General features: G+C 44.8%; 1 protein-coding gene across 1 annotated transcript in view; it reads left to right on the top strand.

The window, feature by feature from the left end:
* Window positions 1-9,837, top strand: part of LOC311226538 (ubiquitin-conjugating enzyme E2 E2-like) — a 112,714-nt gene that overhangs the window by 21,265 nt on the left and 81,612 nt on the right. The window lies entirely within an intron of this gene.

Genomic DNA, 9,837 nt, shown 5'->3' with positions numbered 1-9,837 from the left:
TGCAGCCGTGCTATCTCTCCTGTCATCACAGTGATAAACGCAGACTGCTGACAGGAACAACAGTGTGTGGGTGGGCCCTTTATCTGCCACTGTTGTTGTTGTTGTTGTTACAACTTCACTCAACGAACGCGCTGGGAGAGAGGGAGATAAGGCGGCGGATCGTTGATCTGTTTCGTGCATGTAGCCTACCAATAGCGGTACCAGATAATGGGCCGATACTAGGTGAAAAGGGGGTATCGGCATCAGAGAATTTCTCCATGCGTTGCCGTATAAAAGCACCTTAGATCTCTCTAATGGAGAACAATGGATTATATCTCAGTCATTTCCTCCAATGATCCCAAACGAATTGTCACTGTTCGGTAAACGTAATGGATTGGATTGGTCCTCAGTATCGGCCGCAGGTACTTTTAAGTATTTGCGGTCAAAATACTCTAAATCTGTTGCATTTGGATTTCATCTTTTACAGTCAAGCTTATTTTTTATGTGCCTTTTCTCCTCCGAACCACGGAGCCCTTGTGTCAATATTTCCAAATGTGTAAAACATAAAGACTGTGCTGAAACGCGGAGGCTAGAAACAGATTTAATAAATGAAACATGCACACTGCTTATGAAGCAGCGGTGCCATCTAAGTGTTTTTCTCTGCATATATTAAACATGCTCTCCGTACCAGTCTGCTGAAATATTCATTGATGAATCGAGGCTCCAGTCTGTGTCGGTATGAAATAGTAAACATCAAATTAGCTTTGAAATATAATTATTTTTTTTATCTCGCGCCGTGTTGTTGGGGTCACTCGCTTCTGAGCTTGCAGAGTTTCTGTTCCCGGCTCTCTCCTTCTTCTTCTTCTTCTTCTTCTTCTTCTTCTTCTTCTTCTTCTCTTCTTCTTCTTTTCTTCTTCTTCTTCTTCTCCTTTCTTCTTCTTCTTCTTTCTTCTTCCTTCTTCTTCTTTCTTCTTCTTCTTCTTCTTCTTCTTCTTCTTCTTCTTCTCATTCTCCTTCTCATTTTCTTCTCTTTCTCTTCTCCTTCTTCCTTCTCTTCTTCTTCTTCTTCTTCTTCTTCTTCTTCTTCTTTCTTCTTCTTCTTCTTCTTCTTCTTCTTCTTCTTCTTCCTTCTTCTTCTTCTTCTCTCCTTCTCCTCTCTGTCTATTTAGTTTTTCATATACAGTCAAAGCCTCTGTAAAGTGTGGCGTGGCTGAACCAACAGGGGCTGGTGGAGCCGGGGGCTGTGCTGTGCCCATGCAGCCCACGCACTGCGCCGTACGTGATGTTCCACAGCCTTCTTAAAATCAGACCGTAATGTGTTTCAGTCGGCGTACGGCGCAGCGGCAGCCGTGACAATGATGTATTTCTTATGACTCTGGGAATTGTTCCAACCTGGACCCTCTTCACCTCTTCACTACTGCAAGAGGGGAGAAGACAGAGAAGAAACCCAAGAGATTGCTTTTACTGTAAAACTTGTCCTGTCGTCACGGAGGTTCGCAAAGCTAAGGCGCGTTTCCATGTAATCGTAACGTTGTGGGTTTGAGACCTTTGTTGTATTGCCCCCCCCCCCCCCCCCCCCCCCATGTTTCATGTTCTACTGTGCTGTCCGAACAGCAGAAATACCTTAAGGATCTCCCCGGTCTCCACTGTTTTGTTTAATGGTTAATAACAACTCCTCTCGGAGGCATGACTTTGACTATAGAGGTTGTTATTTGTGCACAACTTGTCACCAGGGCGCCTTTTTCACATTCTCTGTACTTCCTTGAAATCTGAGGTATATACAGTATGTGATGTCACTAATAGGTTGAATCCTTCATGGTCCAATATGTGGCAAATGTAAAAGATATGCAATTTCCCTTGGGGGACATTTCTCCTCTGCGTTTGCAGTGCGGTGCCCGGGGACCGACTGCAGTTGTAATGTCAGTACCTTGATCAAGGGCAACGGCAGGATATATACAGAGCATGCGTGTCTTCTGGTGTGGGTGGAAACGGGAGTACGTGGAGGAGAAACCCGCGCAAAATGCGGGGAGAGAGAACATGCAAACTCCACACAGAAAGGCTCCTGCTGGGGTTTGGAGCCAGGACCTTCTTGTTGTGCCGCCCCGCCCCACGCCGCAACCTTTCGCTTCAGCCAACACAGAAAGCTGAGTAGCTATTGACATGTCTTGGAAGCTGCTGACTTGGAATTAATCTGTAAATATCAATAGGCAGCCAAATAGCATATTCGTAGAGATCCACGCCTTCTTAATGAGGGTGAGACACTGCCGTTTTCAGTTTAGTAATTTGGTGGAGAAACCATATATTTACACAAATTGCTATTCAATATAGAACATTTACATGGGTTTAGAAATACATCTGGATGGGATCTTTAGAAACCTTTTTGCCTTCGCCAGCGAGGTCTTAATGAGGATTCTTCCTCTTTCTCCCGCTCAATCAACCACAGCTACCCTTGCCTCTCTCTCTCACGTTTTGCCCTTGAGGAGATTAATTAAGCGCTCATTGGCATGATCGCCGGGACGCTTGGCGGGTCGTTTCTGCTACGGTGAGCCTGTAGTAGGGGTCACCCATCCCGGGCAGCAGCTGCAGGGCGGCAGTATGGATCCTATTGGGAGTCGTTTTGCAAAAGGAACTTCCTAATTTCATACCAGCCGTCTCTGGTTCGGTCCTGGCAAGAGTCCTACGTCAACATTAATCAGAGAGAGAGAGAGAGAGAGAGAGAGAGAGAGAGAGAGAGAATGGTGGAAAGTGCCAGATTCTCCCTATAACCTCACACGATGATCGTCTTCTCTCTGCGCCGCAGTAAATCTCGGTTTTAATTGTCTGTATGCCTCGCCGTGGGTTTTTTCCAGCTGACGCGGCCTCCGCGCTCCGCGCGCTATAAGCAGAAGCGATCCTCACTGTTGAATTGTTAATGTGCCCTTTTGTGGTGCGCTCCCAACAGCTATCGCCTTTAAACCTTCAGACCCTTAATGGTGGGGGGGGGGTCCCCTCCATCCCCATCCCCCTTTTATCTCCAAGGCATCTCAGCAAGGAAGAGAAAAATATATACTAATGCTGTTTTAAAACGGGCTAATGGACGATTGTAAATCACAGGCGGGACGGATGGATGGACAGATCATCTCTCTGTGGTCAGAAAGCGTCTCTGTGAACGTTGGGTCCCAGAGGTGCTGTTCAGGAGAAGTGACCCCCCCCCAACATCCCATGTTGGGCTCAGGTTTGGCAGGGGCTTATAGCCTCCGTTATCAGAGGCTTGTGTGTCCGTAAAGCGGCGAAATCTTGGCACGGGACAAGCGGCTCCAATGCAAACACGGGAGCCAGACGGTGAGATCCCATTACCATTTTGGCCCGGGGAGCGTGGCGCAGACACATACACACACGAACACATGCACACGCACACACACACACAGCCCCCTGAGTCCCTCCCCTGGCCTCACCACAGCCGCCACACAAAGGCAGGGATATCAGCTTCCTGCCACGGCTTTGATTTCGTTTCAGGTGGCGCTTTCCTAACAGCTGGCACTGAGGGAGGAAGAAGAGGAGGGGAGGTGTATGGGTCTGGGGAGAGAGAGAGAGAGAGAGAGAGAGAGAGAGAGAGAGAGAGAGAGAGAGAGAGAGAGAGAGAGAGAGAGTTCTCCCTGGGACAGCACAGCAGTAGGGAACCTGCACCATCTGAGAGAGGGAGGGAGATGGGGGAGGGGGAGGGAGAGAGAGAGCGAGAGGGGGGAGGGGGAGGGAGAGAGAGAGCGAGAGAGAAGGGAGATAGTGCTCCTGGGGGTGAAAAAACAAAAGGACAACACGACGACGAGCTCCGCAGGGGAGACGGAGGGAAAGGACCGAGGACGAGACGGAAGTAAGAGAGACAAGAGACGGGGGACGTTTCTGCTCCTGTGAGTGATTGCTGTCTGTGGCGCATCTCAATACTCCGCATCTCAATAGCGGAGTGACGGGAAATCGATGGTGCGAGTGCAGCCTAATCAATGTTGCCATGATCACTACGGGGGGGGGGGGGGGGCGTTGTTTGATTCGCTTTGCCTCCGGAGGTCAAACGTGCTTCGCCTTGATACACCCACACAACCTTTTCTTCTTTCTTTTTCCCCCTCCACAATAAAAGCCTAAACGCACGCCAGTCCCAAAGTCTATTATTTGAAATGTTTCGATACCGGTGCCGATACCCATACCTGGGATTTGATACTGATACCAAAACAATTTGCTGATACCTTACTTGGCTGAATGTAAATGTGTTTATTTTAGACGCTAAGCACCTCGATAACTGGCAATGTCACTCACTCACTCACTCACTCACTCACTCACTCACTCACTCACTCACTCACTCACTCACTCACTCACTCACTCACTCACTCACTCACTCACTCACACTTAGCTACACGTTCTACAATAACCACATTGTTTTTCATTCAACAAGATAACTAAAAATGTCTTCAGTGTAAGATCGTGCCGATGGACAATATCATTGGATGTTGACGATGGGCTGTGTTGAGTGCTGTGTGGAGTGCTGTGTTGAGTGCTTATGTGACTTTTATGTTTTATTTTGATTGATATTGAAATCACGATTATTAAACACGATTACTCATTGATTTGAGAACATCATATGACGACGACTGAATTAGTTTTACCTTTCTTCTCGACCAAAGGCTGCCTTTCTGTCATCTTCTTCAAGTTACCAAAGACGTTTCAAGATAACTGGAGAAACGTGCCGTGGCTCCCTCCTCCCTCTCAACACGAGCTGGAACTACTGTTTGAGGAGGAAGGGTGTGCTGCATTTACAACACAAGACAAAATGAGAGCAACACGTCTTGTCTTGTAATTGAAATTGAAACTCGATTAATCGCCCAGTCCCATGTGGCACTGTACTGTGTTTTTAGTTATTGTTTTTCTTTTTCTTTTTGATCGATAGGAGGTTTTGTTATAACGATTTGCCAAAAACTGTAAAAAGAAAAATTGATTGAATAAGGCAAATGAGAGAATGCTCCGCGGGTCAGGGCCAGGGCAGAAAGGAGATGACAGACGAGAAGAATCAACTGGAGAAATCGATGTCATTCGTTCGCATCACAGTTCGCATCACAGTTCTCCCCCACAGCACCAATTACATCTGCCAACAAACACTACAGTCACAGTTACGACCGTTGGCTATATTTTGTTTACCTGAATTTGGGACTCATCATAATTCAGCCAATCAGAGCCACTCTACATGGGTTAACAAGGGTTTTTTATTAACGATCTGCGGGACGACCTGCGGGATGGCTCTCTTGCTGAGTCGGCAGGTCTCTCTGACCTTGTGCTGTATGTGTGTGTTTGTGTAGAGATTAACCGCCACAGATGCACTCGTCGTCGTGCCCCTCTCCCCAGGGGATAATAACGATGAGTAACGTGGTCCTATAGTGGACAGAGGTTTGTTGATATACGGACTGCATTTGTATGAATGGTGAATGGACCGCATTCATATAGTGCTTTTATCCAAATCGCTTTGTGACTTATGCCTCGCATTCACCCATTCACTCACACATTCACTCACACATTCACTCACACATTCACACAATGACGGCGAAGGCAACCATGCAAGGTGCTCGTCGGGAGCAGTTAGTGGTTAAGAACACTTCGACATGCTGCCGGGATGAACCAGAATCTAACCGGGAACCTTCCGATTACTAGATGACAGCTCTACCTCCTGAGCCACTGATATGAATCCCATGGGCCTTTATTTATAAAAATATTCGTACGTGTCCTGCTTACAAGCAAATCCATGTAAGAGAAAAGCTGCAAGTCACTCAAGATTAAGGCTTTGTGTCCACCGGGGACGTTTTTTTCAAGGCGGACAACTTTGAAAAGCAAAAATATGCATGCCCAGAGCGTTTCCAGAGCGTCTCGCGACTCCCGCGGCTCCGCCACTTGCTCGATGTTGATTGGTCGGTTGAAAAAAGTTACCTTGATGAGGAGCGGCGCCCGAAAATGCTAGCCGCCGAGAGCGCTAAAACGCGCGGCGCTGGGAAAAGGAGCGCGCCTGTCGCGTCTGTAGCATAGAAATTAATGACAGTGTGGGATATTAGTAGATATCCTGATGAAGAATGTGCTCAGTCAACCGAGGTTTGGATAATAACAAGGGTTTATTAACCAAACAGATAGATTACATAGAGAGAATGGCTGAGGGTTTCCCCCCAGGTGGTCAGCTGAAATTACCCAGGTAAGAAGCCTTGATTGTGGTCGGGAGGAGCCCTTTATAGTTCAACAAAGGGGGTGTGTGGTCCCATTTGATAGGTCAGATGGGGGGGAGGGGGTACAGGTTTGGGGACACAGGGGAGGGGGGTGATTCCACAGAGAGGGGGGGGGGCACAGGTAAGGGGAACATATTTACATGAGGACATATTATACCACAATACTCACTTTTCTTTCTTATAATGTGGGTGAGATTAATGTATAATATACCAGGATTGTTTGGAACAGGTAAAAGTGGGGACCGATGTAATCCATCGGTTATCAGATAATGAAAAAAATAGAAAATAATTAAAATAATGAAAATGTTGGCCAATGTGTTCTGTTGGTTGGCCTAATAATTTAAACTAGTATTATTTATATACATGATTCATGACATGATCGACTGGACTGCGGTCTGTGTTATTTTGATATCAGAGATGTGGGAATAGATGTCACCCTTTTCTTTTATTAATCTCTCAAAATACCTATATCAATGAGTGGTCCTCATCTCTGATATCAAACAACAATTAACATAATCATTTGAAGCTATCGCTGTGCAAATATCTTGGCATACCTTCAGTCGTTCATGTCGTGACTCTGGGGAGCTAATGTGATCGTTGTGCATACAGGCATCGTAATAAACCAATTAAATACATGCACTGTCTGTGTGGTCAGAGTGCACAGGGTGAAAAAACAAAATTGTGTGCATAATTATTAGGAATAGGTTTTACACATAAGGCTAATGTGTACAAAAACATTTTAACAACCGTTAACCTGGTGGTTAATAAAACTAACATGATTGATTATGGGAAACTGTTCAAAAATATATATATATATTTGTGCACGTTTTATGATGATTCTTGATGAAATTACTTAGGATCCAGTTGTATTTACCCTGAGTTTGAGTGTCACTTTCATCTGTGATTGCCTCAGTTTTGTTGGTCTTTACTTAGAATCAGGCAATTTTCTCCATTTCTTCTCTATAAATGAGGAGATAAAACGTCTTATGCATCGCTTCTGTATGTAATTCTAGTGCATATACTATCAATGGTTCACCATACAGGTGCAAAACAACGTTACATGTCCTCTTCTATGAGAGAATAAAACAACTGATTCTTTCTTGTCTGACAATACAATTTTGTAACCTAAGTAATTCAAATGTGATGTAATGTGATCATGTGGTCACTTCTTCCTTCAGCAATACATTTTAGCTCATTATTACTAACCATTGTTAATGCTTTCTCATTTGATTTCTTTTCATCACATCCCTAGTTCATCGTTTTGCAGATACATACAATTGTGTGAAAAGTTTCCTTCTTGTGAAGGTATTAATCTGAATGATGTTGCGTCGTTGTTGACAAGGTGTTCTCTGTCGGTCGTGTGGCAGGGCCAAACAGTAACACATAAAAATTAAATAAATACATACAATAGACATTACCTTAGTGGCTAATGTGTCAAAATAAAATTGAAAACCGTTAACCTAGTGGTTAATATAAAAGGTGATTATGATAATCGTTATGCATTGTTCTGTGGTGCATACTATCAATGGTCAAAACAACTTGGTGTCTTGGAACAATCCAACTGGTTCTGCCCTGTTTAACAATACCATTTTGCAATCTGACTCTGTGATCATTTCTCATTGTCATTATAAAATTGGTTAATGCAATCTTACTGATTGTATTTCATCATATTCCTAGTCAATAATTTTCCAGATACATATGAACTCTGTGAAACAGTTCTTGTTTGTGAATCTGACAGTTGCTGTGAAGTGTTGATCATCTGTTCTCGGTCTGTCGTGTGGCAGGGCCAATACATACATAACAATGTGGACAATGTGTGTTCAGAAGTATCTTGTTCCACAGGTCTCTGATGATGTCTCTTCTTGACGATGCAGTCGGGAACATTCACTGGTCGTCGTCCATTCAGAGGGGGCCTACAGGAGGTCGCCGTCCGCTCCCTGTGTACCTTGTCAAGGGTCACCGGTAGCAGTCAACTATAGTGGTCTTTTCCTGCAGCCTATGTTGTTCTCCACCACCATCACATGTCTGCCACTGTGCTCACGCTTGGCCCCTATCAGGCCTAGAGACATGGTGGTCAGGGCGTTCTTGAACGTGCTGTGTGGTGGTTGGTCCCCCCCGTTCCTCGTCATCGCGGTACTAGAGGGGCGAGGGGGCGGGCGTTTTTGAATGTGTTGTGCTGGTTTCGCTGTCCTCTCCTCGTCATTGCGGTACCACTTGATGGAGGGCGAGGGCCCGCCGGTGTAGTGGCTAGTCAGTAGGACGCTCTCTCTCACACGGATGACAATCTTGTCATGGGAATCCACCTTGATGGTCGGGGCTTTGGTTCCCATCTGCAGGTGATGGGTTTGGTCTGCAGTGCCGGGGTGGAGGCCGTCAAAGGTTGATCTCCTCTTCGTCAGTGTCTCCTTGGTCAGTCTCCTTCGTGGTCCTCTGCTTCACTTTCTTGGGGATGTCTGTGGGCTGGGTTGGATGGTTCTCCCACGGTTGTTGTCGTCGCCTCTGGTTGTAGTATGCTGTCGTGGGTCGCTCAGGTCACTGGGTTGTGTTCCTCTCTGTCTGGTCCTGCCGTCGTTCGTGGTTCAGGTCACGCGTCGTCTCACTCGTCCTGTCCTCTCACCAATTCGTGATCTGAGGGTGATAAACACTGCCTTAGAAAACTCCTCACATAAATGATTCAACGCCTTTCTGCTAAAGTGGAAAATCATTTTGGGATTAATTCAATTCATTGTAAATAAAATCACTTAATTGACAATAGGAAATGCAAGCCAATTGCATTAGCAGTGATTCCTTACGTCAAGAAGGTCACATTCACTACAATTTTATCAGATTTTGTATCTAACTAGATCTTACAGCATTAGGCTTTAAATAAAATTTGTAAATGAATGGCCAAAGTTTTGAATCAGATAAAATAGCTCCTTGTCTTCATATTCTGATGGTCTTAAATTGAAGTTGATCTTACCTCAGGCCGCGTACGATGGTGTGCTTCTTCAAGATACTTACCTCGCCATGACTTCTCGGTTGTTCTTCACATCTCAGTGTGGCTCATCATAGCATAGCATGGGGAAAAAACATAAAATCTAGGTAGCCAGTTAATTTTGCATGAAAAACAATCATTCGTTTTGTCATCTAACCCTAACTAACCTTACTGTCATGCATTTGTCCTAATAAACTAACCTACACTGTAGCACTCAACACTTTGATGACCATTGTTACTCAGCTGATAGAGGTGTGCCTTGCCTGATGTCCTGTCGTACAGAACCTGTGAGTCGCTTTGGATAAAAGTGTCAGCTAAATGATCAATGTTGTTGATATCTTGTACATTTAGATAATTGTGCTGCAATTTTGGTGGTTGATAATTTTGCAGTCATGGAAAGTATTAGTTGTTAAAAGAATAGTCTAAGGAATAGTCATGCATGTTATTGGTTATAAACAGAGAATAGAAGGAGGGGATTGTAAGTAGTTGTTTTCATCATTAATCTTTCATCTCGGGCACTTCTCTAATTCATGTGCCTTTTGAAAAGAGATGATGAAAACGACTGGTTAGTTATTGTTAGTATGGGAGTTAGGTAGATTTTCATAACTGCAAATTCACCACCTGTAATCTAATTCATGTTAATTAAGTGGTTCT

Source organism: Notolepis coatsorum (assembly GCF_963971535.1).
Source record: "Notolepis coatsorum genome assembly, chromosome: 4".
In the NCBI taxonomy this organism is placed as follows: Eukaryota; Metazoa; Chordata; class Actinopteri; order Aulopiformes; family Paralepididae; genus Notolepis; species Notolepis coatsorum.
This window is presented reverse-complemented; position numbering and strand designations above follow the sequence as displayed.